This window comes from Bubalus bubalis, chromosome 5, assembly GCF_019923935.1.
Source record: "Bubalus bubalis isolate 160015118507 breed Murrah chromosome 5, NDDB_SH_1, whole genome shotgun sequence".
Lineage (NCBI taxonomy): Eukaryota > Metazoa > Chordata > Mammalia > Artiodactyla > Bovidae > Bubalus > Bubalus bubalis.
The window spans coordinates 105217456-105236787 of NC_059161.1; the positions used below are offsets into that span (position 1 = coordinate 105217456).

The 19332-nt window shown below is 41.0% G+C and overlaps 1 pseudogene; it reads right to left on the minus strand.

Moving 5' to 3' along the window:
• LOC102407800 overlaps nt 1-17956 on the minus strand; it is a 35984-nt pseudogene extending 18028 nt beyond the window's left edge.
• Between the last annotated feature and the right edge of the window lie 1376 nt (nt 17957-19332).

The window sequence follows — 19332 nt, forward strand, 5'->3', positions numbered from 1 at the left end:
AGTTCAAGGGAAAGTACATCTTTTTTAAAAATCATAATTATCTAGATAATTAGACTAATGCAATAAAATTTAAGTACTGATTTTAGCAGTAATAAATACACTTATAGAAAAATTTTCATTTTATATAAAATCATACTTCAAATGCATAAATATTGCTACATTTAAAGGAACTCGAGTGCAAATTATTCTGTCAAATGAAAAAGACTTTTCTAATGAGAATAAACACCATCTTATTAATCTATTTATTATATTAATATATCTGATTTTTCTTAAAACCAGATCTCTTAAAAAAAGAAAAACAAAGAGTTTCCTTATACAGAAGTATGGCCATATTCATGGTATACTTAGATTAACAATTCTCCAGAAACAAATAGAAATGAAAGGTTTGTAAGGACACTTAACATCTTTTCTCATTAGGGAAATGACAGGAGATAAAAAAAACTTAGAGATATCTGTTTGAGCAATGAAAAAAAAGTTATTCAGAGCAGATGAAACTGTTTTTAACTCCTCTACTAAATATAGGTGTTCCAAATTTACATCTTTATTAAAGGAATATAAGATAATCCAATATAAATACTCTACATTTTAACTGAATTATGAATAATGCATCTTTTACATAAGTTGATTTAATATGGCTCTTTGAGGAAAAGTTTTCATTTGATAAAATTTTGTTACTTGCTTCAGAAGTTTCAGGGAAGGAGAAATTGAAAAAAAGTTAATGCAATTACTAATAAATTTTAGTTAAGCCAAGATAGCAGAGGAACAAAGTCATTGGATATGAGGATATGGGAGTTTTTAATCTTGTGAGGATATCTGAGTTTTTAACTTTCTAATGCTAAAATCTCCTTCAGAACTCAGTATTTGGAAAATCAGGGAGTTTTGCTACCAACTGCAATAACATTTTTTGCCTAAACATTTTCCCTGCTTGTCTTAAGGTTAAGGGACAACCTCGTTTAAATCACCTGTTGTGCTACGCACCTAGTCCAATTCGACAAGTCTTTTGCCTTTGTGGCAATAACGACCCACATGAATCACTGCTCTCAGACTAACCGAATCTGAAAACCCCGGTCAGAGTGGTCTTTTCATGCTCACAAAGTCAGCAGGCAACTTGCCTCTCATAAAGCTTAAAATCTATCAAGCACATGCAGAATAATTCACATCACTGCCCCTGAAACCCTTTGAAGCAAATAAACAGAAAAGAAAAAGATTAAGATTTGATCTCAATTTAAACATGTTAACAGTAACGCTATATTATTCCAGATTTTACCCAGCTGTTTTGGATCTTTAGAGAATGTGAACAAGAGAGCAAACCTGTTTCAAGGATTAGAGAATATAAAGGTTCAAAAGGAGTCGAACCCTTTTCGGAACTATACATCTCCTGCCTTGGTTTCTTGCTTGGCAGAGTTTTTGAATTCAATGCCATTGGGTTCTTTCTCACTTTTTTTCTCTGCAATCTGGCTTTCTTATAATTACTTCCCCAAACAGATCTCTTACACTCTTTAAAACTATAAACATTATAGATCGCATAGGGTGAACTCAAATCATTTGCTTCATAGGGCACTGGGTTTATATCTAAAGTCATTCGTAATCATCTATGTCAAATTCAGTAAGAGAGGACTTATTCAGTTTCACTCTTTTTTTTTTTTTAAGGAAGACATGAGCAAGCCAGAAAGAGACTAAATATGACCACATTTAAAGTTGCAACCACTTATCAAATAATCACTTCCTTTAAAAGAATGAATCTGCTAAGTTTTCCCAGAACTGTAGAAGGAAGACATTTTCACAGACAAGAAAGACAAATGTTTACTAGAAGCTGAATCTGCCAATTAAGTTCAAATGGAGAGCTAGAGAGAAATATTTAAGTGTAACAGCAGAAAAAGAAGTCTGAAAAAGAACGAATCAAAGGGAACTATTGTATGTAGCATCAGTCATTGTAATTTTGCTGATGAGAAGGCAGTTTGTCATTACAATTGGGTTAACCAAGTTCCACAGAAGATGCTGCCGGAACTATAGGGGTGAAGTGCCTGGAAAGGTACATTTCATTTGTCTTGGGGACAGAGACAGAGGGTTTGAGGGTGGACGTATAGGAAAATATTCACCGAACAGTATTATTACACAGGTAATCATCACGAGAACTCTTACTAGTCCCCATTTTTACAGATGAGTAAAATGAGTTTAGAAATTTTAAGTTTCCTGCATAAAGAAGACAGTAACTACCTGATGGTCTGAATTCTGCTTCAAGCTTATTCTTTCTAAAATAGATTGGTTCTCTACTCAAGAGCAGGAAGGCACATTTTAAATTTTCATGGAAAGCAGTGATTATAGGATAGTAGGTATTAAGGCTTCTCTTTTTCCTATTATCTGTTCTTGCATCATTCATTTCACCAAGTTAATAAATATTCACTAAGCATCTTTTACTATCCACCACTCCCAAAAGATACTTGAAAGAAAAAGTGAAAGTTGAGTCGCTCAGTTGTGTCCGGCTCTTTGTGACCCCATGGATTGTAGACTACCATATCAGGCTCCTCTGTCTATGGGATTTTCCAGGCAAGAGTACTGGAGCGGGTTGCCATTACCTTCTCCAGAGGATCTTCCCGACCCAGGGATCAAACCGGTGTTTCCCACATTATAGGCAGACACTTTACCGTCTGAGCCACCAGGAAAGTCTCACAAGAGATACTTGGTAGAGGTTAAATGCCTCACCTAAGGTTTCACAGAACCCAGGCAATCAGATTAGAGGTCATGCTCTTCATTAAGTGTCATTCTCTGATGCCTCTGCTACAGTCTTGCAAAGTAGGTGATCTGGCCAAAAGGAGGAAAGAACGCTGCATAAAGGTGATCTGACAAGATGATGTGTGCCTCTGAACTCAATGGGAAATACGGCATCTGGGGAAGATTCTAGAGTAGCAAAAATAGATCATTGACCCAAGGGGATGATAACAAGAAAATAGCCAAGAAAATAGAGCAATTTTCTATAAAGCAAAACAATTACATCAGTACTTCTCTATTAGATTAAGTGCAAAACCACAATAGATACAAAGGAATAAATAGCATTTATTATTCATGTAGGAAATTTAGAAAAATTATAAAATAGAAAATAAAAATCATCCATAGTCTTGCCACTCAGAAACCGTCACTACTTTCTTTTTTTTTGTAATATACATTTATGTCTACGTGTATAATACACATGTATAGGCACATTTTTAATAGACTACATATCTTATATGTAATTTTCATGCTGGCTTTTTGATTGCTTATTATATTGGATATATTTTCCCATGCCTTCAAAAAGTCTGAAAACATTCTTCTTAATTTTACATGTCAAACTTTATTAAACCAATTCCTTATAGTTAGGCACCTAATAATTCTACTATTTGCTACTAGAGGTAGCTCCCCATTGTACAAATATTTTGTATTTTTGTGAACATCTCTGATGATTTCATCAAGATTGAACAACACTTTTCATGTTCTTTTTTATTGCCATTGTGTCTTCCAAAATGGTTGTATTTATTTACCCCCCAAGATGCAAAATGATATTTTCACCGCTGGGAAAGAATATTTAAAAAAAAAAAAATTCTACCAACTAAATGGAAAGGGGAAAGCATGTTATTATTTGAAATTCCTTCATTATTAACTTGAATATTTTAACATGCTTCTTGATATTTTTGTTGTTTATCGAGTATCTTTATGCCCTTTCCCTTTTTTGCTATTGGTATGCTTGACTTGTTGATTTTAAAGAGCTCTTTACATATTAAAAATATTAAGTAACTACATAATACTAAATTTGGACCTGTTTTTCAAGGTCCCAGACCAATTTCGGCATCTTTCATTATGCCCTTCCTGACTCCTTCAACCCTCACTCAAGTCTCCTGCTTCCAAAATCCTAATACAATATTCAGTACTGAATTATACACTGTTTGCAGTCCTTTAGAGTTTCTCCTTTCATCCTCCATAATACCTTTCCAGAGAAGATTCTGTGCCTTTTAACAACTACAAAGAACCAACTTGACATCTCTGAATTCTCAGTGTCATTAATCATGACATAGTTGTAATTATCCTCATTTAGCACGTGATGGAGCTGGGGTTCAGCCCAGATTTACCAACTGCTACATGGTTATCCTAAGTCCTCAATCAGGCTTTCTCACTCCTATAGCTTCTACCAGTTCTCACGTTATCATGTTTACATGAAGATACTCTTGTTAGCATTTTTTCTTAGTTTATTTTAAATGTATGGGGCTTCCCTCATGGCTCAGTGGTAAAGAATCTGCCTGCCAATGCAGGAAACATGGGTTCAATCCGTGGTCTAGGAAGATACTACACACCTCAGAGGGGCTAATCCCGTATGCTGCAATTATTGAGCCTGTACTCTGGAACCCGGGAACTGCAACAACCGAGCCCACATGCTTCAACTACTGAAGCCTGTGTGTCCTTGCTCCGCAACAAGAGAAGCCACCGCAATGAGAAGCCTGCGTATTGCAAACGCAGAATAGTAACCACTCGCCACAACCAGAGAAAAGCCTGCATAGCAACGAAGGTTCAGTACAGCCTAAAATACATAAATAAATAAAATTATAAAAAATAGAAATAAATGCATAAAACACAATTCAAAGAGCTCACAAAGAAGACTTAGTTGGTAAGAAATAGAACCAAGTCTGATATTTTAGATTTTGGGTATAGAAAAATGAATTCTTTTATTTTTTCTGGTCATAATTTCTTTACTAATTCTTTGCCTTTAGAACAAAGAACATCAAATATCCTTGAAACTTTGAGTTTATGGTTTTTTTATGTATAAAGTATTTACATGAGTCACCCTCAAATCACAGCAATGATAACAGAAATGAAATCAAACAGCCTATGGCTTTCAATATTGTCTTCCTCTCAAATCTCACTCCAGAAGTCAAATCCTTACAAACCATTTGGATGCTCCAAATGACTAGCTTTATCTTTCTTTTTATTAGAATGGGAATTTACCCAGTACTCACCCATAAAAAGCTTTTGTTTAAAAATCACTCGTTGAAATGGAGAGGACCCCAGGGACGGCAAATCCAATGGAGAAGAATCTGAAAAATAACTTATTTGGGGTGTGTATGTATGTATACACACACACACACACACGGACAGAGACAGAGAGATGCATACTTTATCCACAATGTGCTACTTTTTGTACAATCCAATATGACTTAGCTAGAGGCTGGGATAAATAAGAAAGGATAAATAAGGAGGAAGAAAAGGTCATATGAGAAGGTGAAACTCACAGCTTCTCTTTGGAATTGGGCAGGTATGTGTTTTAGAAAGACCTTCAAGTTTCTTCTGGAGAAACGTCTGATTTGAATAGATTAACGTGGCTGGATTTCCAGGCCTTCTAAAATGGTCTTTCATTTCCATGTGAATATTGGGAAATGCCCTTCTTGGGAGAGGGGGCCGGGGGATCAGACCTCTTTGCCTCCATCTCTGCTAATTTACATGCTCCCCAATGGAGGTCATATCGATACGAGACCCAACCACTGTCAGCTTTGCGGGTCCCTTAACCTGAGAACCTTGACGCCCATTGAGAGCTATTCATACTTGGCAGATTGATTTCTTCAGTCATTTTGTCATAGTAACTGACAATTCACTGCCATCCAAGTGTATCTGGGAGCACAATGCCCACATAAATATTGTTGGCAATTCTCAGCATATCCCTTTGTGGAAATGGTGGGTTAATTTACTTCTGCCGCTCGACTTTCTATAGCTATGTGGCAGAAGATCATTTCCTCTGCAACCATACAGCCAACAGGACCAGTAGGGCCTGTTTCAGAGCAACAGAGAGTTCAGAACTCCTCATTAATGCATAATGAAATGAATCAAAACTTTAAATACAGGTTAATCTGAGGGGGAGACAAGGGGTCCACAGGAACATAAAAACCTTGATGAGAATCAGGAGCAGCTCAAGTCTCAAGCTATTCTAGAGAGTTTAGGGTGTGGAAATAATAGCTTATATGATCAGGAAAATGTCTCTACTTAAAAAAAATAATCATGTGAGGGACAAAGGACATTGACCCTTACTCACACCAGCTAATCTGAAAGGTGTGTTCTGAGCTGTGCTGATTCTCAGAGCAGGTGAGGGACTTCCTGGGAGCAGTTCAGAAAGCTCTGGGTGACCTTAGTCTATAGAGGACTTTCTTGTTGTTTCTCTAATTGTTTATCCAACCATCCCCGAATGGTGAGGCAGCCAAGCTGTGGCATGACAGAAAGAATAGGTAGTAGACATTCCTGGATTTGATACCTAGCTCCACTACTTAGCCATGGTACCCTAAGTCCCTTCATCTTCCTAAACTCAGTTTCACTATCTATGAAATGGGATTGTAAAGGCACTGACTTTATGCAGTGGTCATAATGATTAAATAAGATCATTTATTCATCAAGTAAGTCTTTTCTAAGTACCTTCTCTATGATAGGCACAGCATTTAGGACTGGGAAATGAAAATATTTGGAGGTGGAAGTCTCTTTGATTTTAGTGCATCCAGTTAGAAAGGAAAATAAAATTGCTTCAATGTAAGACTTGACTCGGAGTTGGCTTGGAAGCTTCAGGGAAGGCTTCTCAGAGAAGACAGCACTTGCAATTTGAAGAGGGAGAAGTTGTCAGCAGAAGACAATCTGGGATAGGGAGGCCAGAGGGGTGAGTGATAGCACTCTTGTTGCTGCTGGAATGTGATGGGCAAGGAGCCTGCAGCAGAAGACAAGGCTGAGTGAGGAAAAGACTGAGTCAGAAGGAGCTGTGTGCCCACTACAAAGGAGTTTAGATTTCAACCTGTCATCACCAGGAGCCTTTGAAACATGCCTGCCTCACTGAGCATTTGCTAGGTGCCATGTGCTGTGCTCAATCACTGTGATGCTTCTTTTCTGGTCGGACTAATCAAAGCTGATGTCACGGTGGAGTTGACTTTCCACCGAGTTCCTAGTGATGCAGGAGAGTGAGCCAAAGTTCGTGTATGGGTGTGTGGGAGGGAGGGAGGCAGCAAACCTTTGGAAGAATTCTACTCATGCCTGGAAGTCAAGAGGCGTGGATACACCTCCAATTGGTTTCTTTATCTCTCTGAACCTTTCTCTGTCTCTCCAGTGTACATGTGTAAGTAACATTTGCCAAGCCTCAGTGGAGAAGTTTTATGGCATGAGGGATGCCTAGCACCTTGCAAAATTAAGTACTATCTGAGGCTATATCTAAGACTGTAATATTCACTGAAAGGACTGATGCTGAAGCTCCACTATATTGGCTACCTGATGCAAAGAGCTGACTCGTTGGGAAAGACCCTGATCCTGGGAAAGACTGAAGGCAGGAGGAGATGGGGATGACAGAGGATGAGATGGTTGGATGGCATCACCAACTCAATGGTGGATGGCATCACCAATTCAATGGACTTGAGTTTGAGCAAACTCTGAGAGTTAGTGAAGGACAGGGAAGCCTGGTGTGCTGTAGTCCATGGGGTCGCCAAGAGTCAGACACGACTGAGCAACTGAACAACAAGGCTATAATCTGCTGCAATTTTCTCCTTCCTCTTGCTGAAGTGTGTGACTAGGACACTTGAATATCTGAAGGACCCTAACCCCCAAGAGAAGGGAGCCCCAAGCCTCCCAAGCCCACTTAAATAGGAGGTGGGATTTCCCAGAAAGTTGGTACCACCCTCTACTTCTGAGGCCAATGTAAGGAGAGTCAGGACATTGAGAGTACTAGGAAGACGAATCCTAGAAATGCATATACTAGGGCTTTACCAGTTACCAGCTGTGTGATCCTGGGGAAGTCACGGAACCCCTGCGAGCTTCTGCTCCCTCATCTCGAAAATGGGAATAAGCGATGATACCCACCCTGCTCACTGAATAGCGCAGCAGGGTCTGTGATGACACGTGCTCTGGTCATCTATGGCTGCCTAACCATTACTCCAAAGCAGAGTGGCTTCAATCCATCACATTCACCTAGCTCACAAATCTGCTAGTCTCTGCTCCATTTGCTATATCAGCTGGGGCGGCTCAGTGGCTGGGGCTGGAATCTCAGAGGGTTCATGCACTCACACATCGAAGGTCAGTGCTGACTCTTGATGACCTCAGGGCTTCCTCACAGCATGGTGGCACTGTAAAGCGGAAGTGCCTGATTAGGCAGGACACCGAGCCAGAAGTCACACACACACCGTCTGTCATTTTCCCTCGGTCACAGCCGTCATAGTCCCACTGGGATTCAAAAAGAGGGAACACAGACCCCTCACCTCTCCACAGGAATGACAGCGACCTTGTGAGACGATGATGCGGGATGGGATAGACATATTGGTGGGGCCATCTTTGGAAAATATAATCTGCCACTTGATGTGGAAAAAAGAGCTTCATGAAGTATAAAGCATCATATGAATGGTGTTGCTGAATGAGTGAATAGAGTTGGCTGAGCAAACTCCGGGAGACAGTGAAGGACAGGGGAGCCTGGTGTGCTGCAGTCCATGGGGTTGCAAAGAGCTGGACATGACTTAGCGACTGAACCTCAAGAACAACAACAACAACAAACACTCAAGGTTTTCCACTTAAGTGCTGTGTCACACAGTTAAGTACTATTATTTTTAAAGTCTTGTTCAATATCTATTGATGTCTATTACATCCAGGCACCATTCAAGATGTTTTCAAGCCCAAGATCTCATTTCACCCATATAACAAGCATAAGAGATAGAATTTATGATTCCTATTATAGAGTAAACTGAGGTTCAGGGCATTAAGTGATAGCTTCTACTCATTCACTCCATAAATGTGTATTAAACATCTACCTTCTGTCAGACGATGTGCTCAAAGGGGAGAAATAGTAAACTAACCAGCCCCGACCTCTGCCTCATCTAGTGGAGACAAAAATAGATGCCAGATAATCCTGAAAGAAATTGATTACTATTGGGACCAACACTGTAGTAGGAAGATCCCCTGTGGATGTCGGGGAAGCTTCCCTAGGGAAGTGACATTTTAAATGACACTGGAAGAAAGAGTAGGAATGAGATTGGGGTAGGGGTATACAGAACAGCGTTCCCAGCAGAGGTCGAAGCCTGTACAAAGGCCCTGTGGGTGGAGGGAGAGGGGCACAGCTGGAGCACAGAGAGTGAGGAGCTTGCTTTGAGATGCAGCTAGAGGGACTGACAAGCCACAAAAAAATAGCAAAAAGTTTGCAGAGCCTTGCCCAATCGTAAGCCAGAAGCTGCAGAGTCAGGACTTAATTTAGGGCTTCTAAGCACCCCCTGAGGGTTATTTCAATCCAGGACAGTTGCCTGGATTGTACTGGGCAGAGCACTACCTTACTGCTGTCTCCCAGAGATCCTTATACAGGTGAGGATAAGCCACACATGTCTCCACTTAGGTGCCAGGCTCTTGGAGGGCTGCGTCTCTCCCTCTCTGATTAATCTCTGCATGGCACTGAATTGTGGAGACTCTCCAGACACTGCTGCTGCTGCTGCTAAGTCGCTTCAGTCGTGTCCAACTCTGTGCAACCCCAGAGACGGCAGCCCACCAGGCTTCCCCCATCCCTGGGATTCTCCAGGCAAGAACACTGGAGTGGGTTGCCATTTCCTTCTCCAATGCATGAAAGTGAAAAGTGAAAGTAAAGTCACTCAGCTGTGTCCAACTCTTTGAGACCCCATGAACTGTAGCCCACCAGGCTCCTCCGTCCATGCGGAGTACACCAGGCAAGAGTACTGGAGTGGGGTGCCATTGCCTTCTCCGCTGCAGGCACTGAGTGAATGCTTATTACTCAGCTAATTACTCCCAGCCTGACTATGAATAATACAAACACCCTCCTATCAAACCCTGCCAAAGGCAGATACCTCCCACGGAACTAAAAACATAGAGGCTCCCTGGAATCTAGATGGCATTTTCATGTGTGAAAACGAGAAAGCAAGACCTTTTCAAAGCCTCAATTTGCCCTTCTGTGAAATGGGGGATGTTCAACCCAATTACTTCCTAGCCAATTTATTAAAAATCAATTCATTCAAAAATGAATCTAAAATAATCAGGTCAGTTATGCACCCTTTGCAGAAACAGTTTTGCTTGCTAGTTTTATAGAGGAACCAGTAAGGTGAGGTGGTTAGGATGGCAGGATCCTAGAAGAGAGAATCTCAGCATGGGGATGTACAGTCAGAAAAGAATGTTTGCAGATAGAAAAATGTTTCTTACAGAATGTGCTTCTCAGCAGCTCTCTGGCCCTCTCATCCAGAGCCTAGAACCATTTCCAAGAGAGTTCTATTTAGGCTTTTGAAAAAAAACAGCCTGCTTTCTCTATTGGCAGCTATTTAGGCTACCAGCAGCTTCCCCGGTATTCTTGCCTGGGAAATCCCATGGACAGAGGAGCCTGGTGGGCTAGAGTCTGTAGGGTCTCACAGAGTCGGACACAACTGAGCATGCGTGCCATGCCAGGTTGGAAGGAAAATATTTTTCTCTCTTTGGCAAAAGACACATTATGGGTCCTTCAACATTAGGAGAAAAATGTTTTTCTGGAGATGGGCACTATGTAAAAAGTATTCTTGATTTGCATTGTCATTCACAACTATTGGGTCATTTTCTTGCTGTGTCAACTAATAGAACGATTAAACCATGATCCCCTACATAAATCTCTTCCGACATGTTTATTCATAATAACAATTTTTTTTAAAACTCAAATGACAAAGTTAGAATTATGCACCAAAGCCCAGTAAAGCACACCCACCTCCCACAGCCACTCCGCAAAAGGCTCCGAGTTTCACAGTACCTCACTCATTCTGCCGGCCGCAAGACCATCACTGTTTTCATCCTGAATAGTTGTTACTGGGGAGCTCCGCCTGGAATTCACTCATCAGAACTCTATTATCCCTTCAAATTTCTCCTCTGAGATAAAACTTTATAAAAATCTTCCTAACTCAGAAATCATTAAAATTGCCACTGAGATAAGAGTAGGGTGGAAATAATAAGGCAGCCAGGAAAAGAGATACTCTTTGGGGAAAATATCCTCACTGGTTTTCACTTTGGTGGTGATGGTTTGGTCACTGAGTCATGTCCCACTCTTGGGACCCCATGGACTGTAGCCTGCTAGGCTCCTCTGTCCATGGAATTCTCTAGGCAAAAATGCTCAAGTGGGTTGCCATTTCATCCTCCAGGGGATCTTCCCAACCCAGGTATCAAACCCGCATCTCCTGCATTTCAGGCAGATTCTTTACCGCTAAGACACCAGGGAAGCCCTGGTTTCCACTTCAGTGATTCTTTTATCGTGAAATGAACTCTGACTCTAAGAGCACACAGAGATGGTACTTTTGTCTGAGAAGCAATACATTTCACACCATAGTCACCTCTCCTTTCTGGACATAAGTCTGAATTTCCTACCATTTTAAGCACCAAAGTAGGTTGTACTTAGTTGTCATAGGGAGCCAGTAAAGGTTCTTTTAAAACGGGACTTGCCTGGTGGTCCAGACTCCACGCCCACAATGCAGGGGCCTCGGGTTCAATCCCTGGTCTTTTTTTTTTTTAAAAAAAGGTAAGTTCATAAAAACATCTGATGCAACAATGAAGCTGCTATTTAGAACCAAAAACACCCTGAGAACTGCAATTATGGTCCCACTGTTGCCGGTGTAAATACTTTCTTAATATTTTCAAACTAAGCTGTGTAGCAGCTGTCTAACCAGTCAGTCAACATACTGTTGACCAGTCTTCTAACTGTGAATCATAAATCACATAGTTGGCAGCCCAGATACGGTAAGAACATTGTGGAAAAGGTTGGGTGGAGTGAAGGGATTCAATGAGGGCAAGAGTCAGGCAAGATGACCCTGGAGAGCCCTCCATCATTGGTCCTGTGCAAAGGATCTAAACATCTGTACTCTCCCGCCCCTGCTCTTTTGGAAATAACCTGGGATCAAGAGCCATTCCTTTGATCTTGTGCCTGCTCAGTTGCTCAGTCGTGTCCTACTCTTTGAGACCCCATGGACTGCAGCCCACTAGGTTCCTCTGTCCATGGGATTGCCCAGGCAAGAATACTGGAGTGGGTTGCCATTTCCTCCTCCAGGGGATATTCCTGATCCAGAGATCGAACCCACATTTCCTGCATTGGCAGGCAGATTCTTTACCACTGAGCCACCCAGTAAGTCCATTCCTTTGAATACATTCAAACAAACCTTCATCCGGTTATAAATGAATGACTAGCTATTTAAATTGGGGGGATAAACTTTTGGATGTCATAAATTTCTATCTCATTATGCAACATAATCAAACTATGGTAGATAAGTAAGGCCAAATATTTTCATATAATTCAATCCAACTGTATTAAATGATTATAATCCAAGTACTAAAATTTCTAGATTTTCAGAGACTTCTATGGGAATAGGAAAATTTTTAGACTACTTGCGGTGTGTTATTTTGGTTCTATTACATATTTATGAATCTGAAATGATATATTCTAAATAGTAATAAATGTTTACCTTCTGTATGCCTTTCTTTTCTTCCTTTTTCTTTTTTTAACCCTATTATTGTCTTAGTAATGTTTGTTACTCTCACTTGACATCCTAGGCTTGGATGGAGCCAAAAGTCTTTAACTTCAAAGAAAGTCAGTTTGGGGTTTTCTGGATCTGATTCAGTAGTTGAAGATAATAGCAAAGAAAACAGGAGACTGGATTGTAGGGGAAGGGCTTCCCAAACCTACCACTGGGCAAATAATTCACAAGTGTTCCAAATAGCAGCTGAAAGAATTGGTGTTGGATTGAAGGGAGGGCACTAAGATATCCTACTTCCCTTCAGATTGTGTTTAAATTCTACATATGTTCAAACTAACTCTCACCTACTATGACCCCAAATAGGAACAGTTCACCAATCCTAAATTTGTTCAATCAACTATTTATTTTTATTATCTACCATGTGCAAGGCAAATATTCACAGGAGTGACTCTGTGAAATGGTTCCACCATTTTACATAAACTCGATAGCAGGTTAAAAAGTAAAAGGAACATTTTAAAAGAGATTTTAGGGAAGTAACCCTTTACATAGCACAGCTATGATGAAGCTCAGCAGTTCAAGACACTGGAGATGGACAAATAAGAGCTGAAAGTTTAAAAACGGTATGTCAATACGTCTATCCTAAATGAAATTTAGGAGGATTTGTAACCAAAACAACTCAGAAAATACTGAAAAAAACAAAACAAAACAAAAACGCTTTTACAGAAATGTCTAGAAAATGCAAGCAGTATTATTAATGGAAGAAAAATATAGGCCAATGTTAATGTTATTTCAGAGTGTTAACTCTTTAAAAATACAAAATGGATTGCCCTGCCAAATCTGATAGAATATGGAAAGATATAAATGTTATGCCCTGTGGCCTAATTGAAAATATTTTAAATATCCCTTGTACAATAGATCAAGGGCAAAGTTGAGGTCTTATTTCTTTTTATCCCTGGACTCTGGAAGTTCTTGAAAATAAGAAGCATTTGGAAAAAATCTTGGATGAGTTATTCAGTCTTTAAAAAGGTGAAGTACACATGCTGGGAGTTCAATTTTACTCAGTTATACAGAGGATGAGATGGCTGGATGGCATCACTGACTTCATAGACGTGAGTCTCAGTGAACTCTGGGAGTTGGTGATGGACAGGGAGGCCTGGCATGCTGTGATTCATGGGGTCGCAAAGAGTCGGACACGACTGAGCGACTGATCTGATCTGATATTTATTACTCATCAAAGTTGTTATGAAAGTTAGGAATGAGGAAAATGCCTGTACCTTTTCAAGAAGAAAATGTCTTCAGAACCATTTGATCTTAAGAGCTCATGTGATAAGAAGTATTTTGGATTCTTGATCAAATCTAGAGAATCTGGCTTCAACATTAAAGAGTATTGATCCCTTGTTTTCTGTTGGATACACAGCCCTCTTTCTAGAACATCGAATTTAAATAATTTAAGGTCTGATTATCCAGTTTGTGAACGATCAGAGTCCCTTTCTTGCCCTTATCTTCCCCAAGGCTGTTTTTCCTGAATCTTCATTTGTTCTAACCAGCCACGAGCTTTTCTTCCAGATGGGCAGAGGATAGGGAATTCAACACTGTCAGCCTCTTGCCCTCCCTCTGACTACCCTTGCTTTCTCTCTCTTCCTCCCTCTCTTCCTTCCCTTCTACCAACTTCTGTTCATTTTTATGAAACTTTGTATCAAAGTAGTACATGCACATCATTTAATTATTAAATAATACCACAAATCTTACAATAATAATCCTTAGCCTCTTCTTCCTACTTTTGAGATATAACTATTTTCCTATATTTAAAAAAATTTCTTCTGGTATTTACCTCCATATTTTTTTTTTTTTAAATTGAAGGATAGTTGCTTTACAACCTTAGTTTCTTCCATACACCAACATGAATATATCCTCCATATTTCTGAATAGTTTGCTTCTAGTTCCATTTGCTGACTTGTACATTTTAAACATCAGCTATTGACTTTCCATTGGAGAAGGCAATGGCACCCCACTCCAGTGCTCTTGCCTGGAAAATCCCATGGACAGAGGAGCCTGGTGGGCTGCAGTCCACGGGGTCGCTCAGAGTCGGACATGACTGAGCGGCTTCACTTTCACTTTCCACTTTCATGCATTGGAGAAGGAAATGGCAACCCACTCCAGTGTTCTTGCCTGGAGCATCCCAGTGACGGGGGAGCCTGGTGGGCTGCTGTCGATGGGGTCGCACAGAGTCGGACACGACTGAAGTGACTTAGCAGCAGCAGCAGCACTTACTTTCCATAATGGACAGTGGAGGTTTTACCCTCACGCTCAATCCTCCTACCACTCTACCACAATAATTATATCACTATTTTTGGTACAATCACCATTACGTGTATCCTTTACTACATGTGTGCAAATATTGTGCAATGTTAAGCTAGTATTAGCCTATGGTTACATTGCCTTTTGTTTTTCTTTTTCCTGAAGCTAATAGTTTCTTTTCCTTTACATAGCTCTCTGGGTAGTTATCATTAAGTTCTTCCAAGACCCTCTCTCAGAATTTTAAAACACCCCTAAATAGTCCTCTCTTTACCATGTGCTCAAACGCATCAGCTGATCTTCAGTTCTGTGTCTTCTCTTGCACGCTTCCATCCTCCCGCTTCTGTCTGCACCCTCTAGTCTTGCTGCCCAAGATTTCCCTTTGCTTTTCTTCTGGGTTGGATCTCTTATTTCCAGGATCCCATGTCTTCTTCTTTCTTAGTCCATCCTCTCTTTTGGCAAAGCATCTCCTGCTGAAGCTTCTTGAGAAAGAATGGAAGTTTCCTCACTGCTAAGAATTTCACTTCTCATTTCTAAGGATCCTGCTCCCTTACAATCTCTTTTAAGGCAGGGGCCACAAGCTGTTTTTCTTTTAATCTCCTAATCTGTACACTGCTATTTCCCTACCAGTTCTTGTTCATCACAGACCCTGAAATTATCTTAGTTATTTATCTGTTTACCAACATATATTTTTCCAACTTGCGTGCCTTATCCACCAATGTATCCTCAGTGTATTATAGTTGCCGGTCCCAACAAAATCACTGAATAAATAGACAAATAAATTAAAATGTGCAGAAACAGCCATGAGCTTTGAGAGTCAGACAGCCTTGTACTCAAACACTGGCTTTGTACTTCAGTTCTGAGACTTTGAAAATTTTACCTAACATTGCTGCGACTCCACTTTTTCATTTATCAAATAAAAGTAACTATTCCTTATGTGTCAAATCACACATAAGTGATGCTGACTTATTTAGGGTTGAAATACCATGAGACCTATGACTTATTTTCAAATGGTTCAGGTTCCTTTCCCCAGATGTATAAGTGAATACTTTGAGGACAAGGCAATATGGCAACAGTTAGTGAACCCAGATGAAGGATATATTAGTGCTTACTGTATTTTTCTTTCAGTTTTTCTCTAAGAGTGATTCTTTCCAAAATACACAGTTGAAGAGGGGAAAATGGCACAGCTACTGCTGAGGGTCTTTTTTAGAATTAAAGGAATCTAATAATGAAGCACTTACCACTATGCCTGGCAGTACTCTATGTGCAACAAATGTTATTGCCCTTCATTCCCTGGAACTAATTCCAACCTTAGACTGGAGAAAGATTAAGGAATTGAGATCTGTGGACTATCAGCTTAACCTTCAGCCAGCCCTGCAGTAGCCCTCTGACTTCATAGACCAGTTCTAGAAACTTCTCTTCTCAACTTTGCTCCTGGTGGTAAACTGAAAAATTCTTCCTCTCCAAGAGAGAAAAGAAAAAAAAAATGCACATCAAGTCCTTTGAACTGATGAATGTTTTATTAATTTTTGGTAAAATGGTCTTTACAGAGTAATTAAGAACCTTGAGATGAGACATCCTAGATTATCCAGGTAGACCCAAATCCAAGGACAAGTATACTTATAAGAGACACTCAGGGCTTCCCTGGTGGCCCAGTGGTTAAGAATATGCCTTGTAATGTAGGGGACACTGGTTCAATCCCTGGTCCAGAATGATCCCACATGCTGCAAAGCAACTAAGCCCATGCAACACAACAACTGAGCCTGCGCTCTAGACTCAGAGTCAAAGCTGTGGCGTCCACACGCCATAACCACTGAGCCTGTGCTCTAGACTCTGCGAGTCAAAGCTGTTCCGTCCAGGCGCCGCAACTGCTGAGCCTGCACTCTAGACTCAGAGTCAAAGCTGTGGCGTCCACATGCCATAACCATTGAGCCTGCGCTCTAGACTCTGAGAGTCAAAGCTGTTCAGTCCAGGCGCCACAACTGCTGAGCCTGCACTCTAGACTCTGAGTCAGAGCTGTGGCGTCCACACACCACAACTACTAAAGCCAACACAGTCTCGTGCCTGTGCTCCACAAGAGAAGCCACCGTAATGAGAAGCCCTCCCATAGCAGCTAGAGAGTAACCCCGGCTCACTGCAACTAGAGGAAGCCTGCATGCAGCAACAAAGACCCAGCACAGCCAAAAAGAGAGAGACATACAGAGGAGAACAGTCAGAAGAAGAGGAGGCAATATAAAGTCCAGGGCAGAGACTGGAGGGATGTGGCCACAAGTCAAGGAAGCGAGGAAAGCTGACGGCTACTGTAAGCTGAAAGAGGTAAAGAATGGACTGTCCCCTTAGAGTTTCTAGAGGAAGCTTAGTGCTCCAACACTGAGTTTGGATTTTTAGGCCCAGGGAATAAAGTTCTATTGTTTTAGGCCACCAAGGTGGTTGTAACTGGCTAGGGCAGCCCTAGGAAACAAATACACCGCCACACCAGGCTCTCAACATGCATTTCTATTCAAGCAGCCCGGCTCTGCCTAAGTCAGCCAACAGCCCTCACCCAGCCCCTTCCCCGAATCCCCATGACCAGGGCCCTGCTCCCTGTCCTGGTTCTTCTTTACTTCTTTCCTACTTACCTGACTTTCTCTGCCAGCTGTTGGCTGCAAGATCTCTCTGATGCCAGCTACTTGCTTGTCTGTTCTTTGCATGTGATTTGTCCTTCATACCTCTTAAGTCCCACTCTTGTGGTTCAGCTCCCTGGTCCCTGGGGTCTAATCACCTCTGCTCTAACTAGACCAACCAAATGCCATGTTCCCGACAGGACATCCTTATCATTCCAAAACAATGGGCATAATAATCTACAGTGAAAAAAAAAAATCAGACCATGGTTGTTTTTGGGGGTGGCAAGGGAACCAACTGGGAATCGGTACACGAGAACTTTTTAAGGATTATGGATATGGTCGTATTGATAGGAATCTGATGTGCAAGGATATTTGCATTTGCCAGAAGTGATCAAACTTTAACTAAACATAAGATCTCCACATATCACCATATATAAATTATTTCTCAACCAAAAATAGTAAAAAATTAAAAAGCAAACCTGCTTATAATAAATTTAGAAGAAAAATGAAAGTCCTTTGGTCAGATCAGAGCTTCTCACCTTTGACACTATTAACATTTTGGGCCAGAAAGTGCTTTAAGGGGGGGCTGTCCTGCACGTTGAATAGTAGCATTCTTGGGCTTCTTTCACCAGATGCCAGCAGCATTCTCCTGGCACCTCCTACTCCCCACATGTGTGACAACTAAGAACATCTCCAGACATTGCCAAATGTCCCCTGGAGGGAAAAATCAGCTCCTGGTCACAGGTTATCATACCTGAGTTATTTAATACATAGTGCTTATCCATGGCCAACCCATGCAGTGACTTGTATACACTATGACAAGCTTTGGAGAACCAACTGAGAGGGACTTGCAGAGGAATCTTTCTCTTAAAGGGAAAAAAAATAGGGACTTCCCTGATGGTGAAGTGGATAAGAATCTGGGAAAATTTCACCTGTCGAGGAGCAACTGAGCCCCTCTGCCACAACCACTGAGCCCAAGAGTTACAACTACTAAAGCCTGCATGCCCGAGAGTCTGTGCTCAGCAACAAGAGAAGCCACCGCAATGAGAAGGCCACCCACCTCAATTAGAAGCCCGCAAGAGTAGCCCTCGCTCGTGGTAACTAGAGAAAAAACCTGTGCAAAGCAACGAGACCCAGTGCACCCTTAAATAAATAAATAAGTAAAAGGGAAAAAATAACTTGTTGCCAGGGATGTGGGCATGATCTGATGGTTCTCTGCTTTTCAGTTCTAGTTGTAAAAAGAAAAAGAAGCATAAAATTAGAATAGGCAGTAGTATTAGCATTAACTATTTTAGCAGTGGTTGTGGGAGTAGAGATACTAATATCACCACCAATGACAACATAAATACCAATGACAACTAACATTTACATGTTATATATTTTAAGTCCTTTAAAAATCCACTAATTTCTCTGTAACAATATTCCTTTGAGAAAGTTAGATGTGATATCAATTTCTTCACTTGATAAAATCAGGGGGCAAAGGTGAAGTGACTACCCAAGGTCATGGTGAATTGAAAGAACAGCTGGAGCCACAACCTTGGTCTCGTGGAGGCAGGATCCACATCAGAGAAAACTGTGTGCCTGGGAGGAAATAAGCAATCAATTAGTCCCTGAAGGGCTGGCTCTGCAGACCCAAATTAATCTATGTGAATAATGAACAATAAGTTTTCTTTGGAAACTACAGCCACTGAAGATTTTCCTTTTCGGTATGACGTCAGGGGCGGGGGCGGGGGTGGCACATCCCAAGTGGCACTAGTGGTAAAGAACCCGTCTGCCAACGCAGGAGACATAAGAGATGCGGGTTCGATCCCTGAGTTGGGAAGACCGTCTGGAGGAGGGCATGTCAACTAGATGACATTCTGGGAAAAGCAAAACTATGGAGACAATAATAAGATCACTGGTTACCTGGGCTGGGTAGGGGAAAAAGATAACTAGGCAGAGCACAGGGGACTTTTAGGGCAGTGAAAATACTCTGTATAACATTGCAA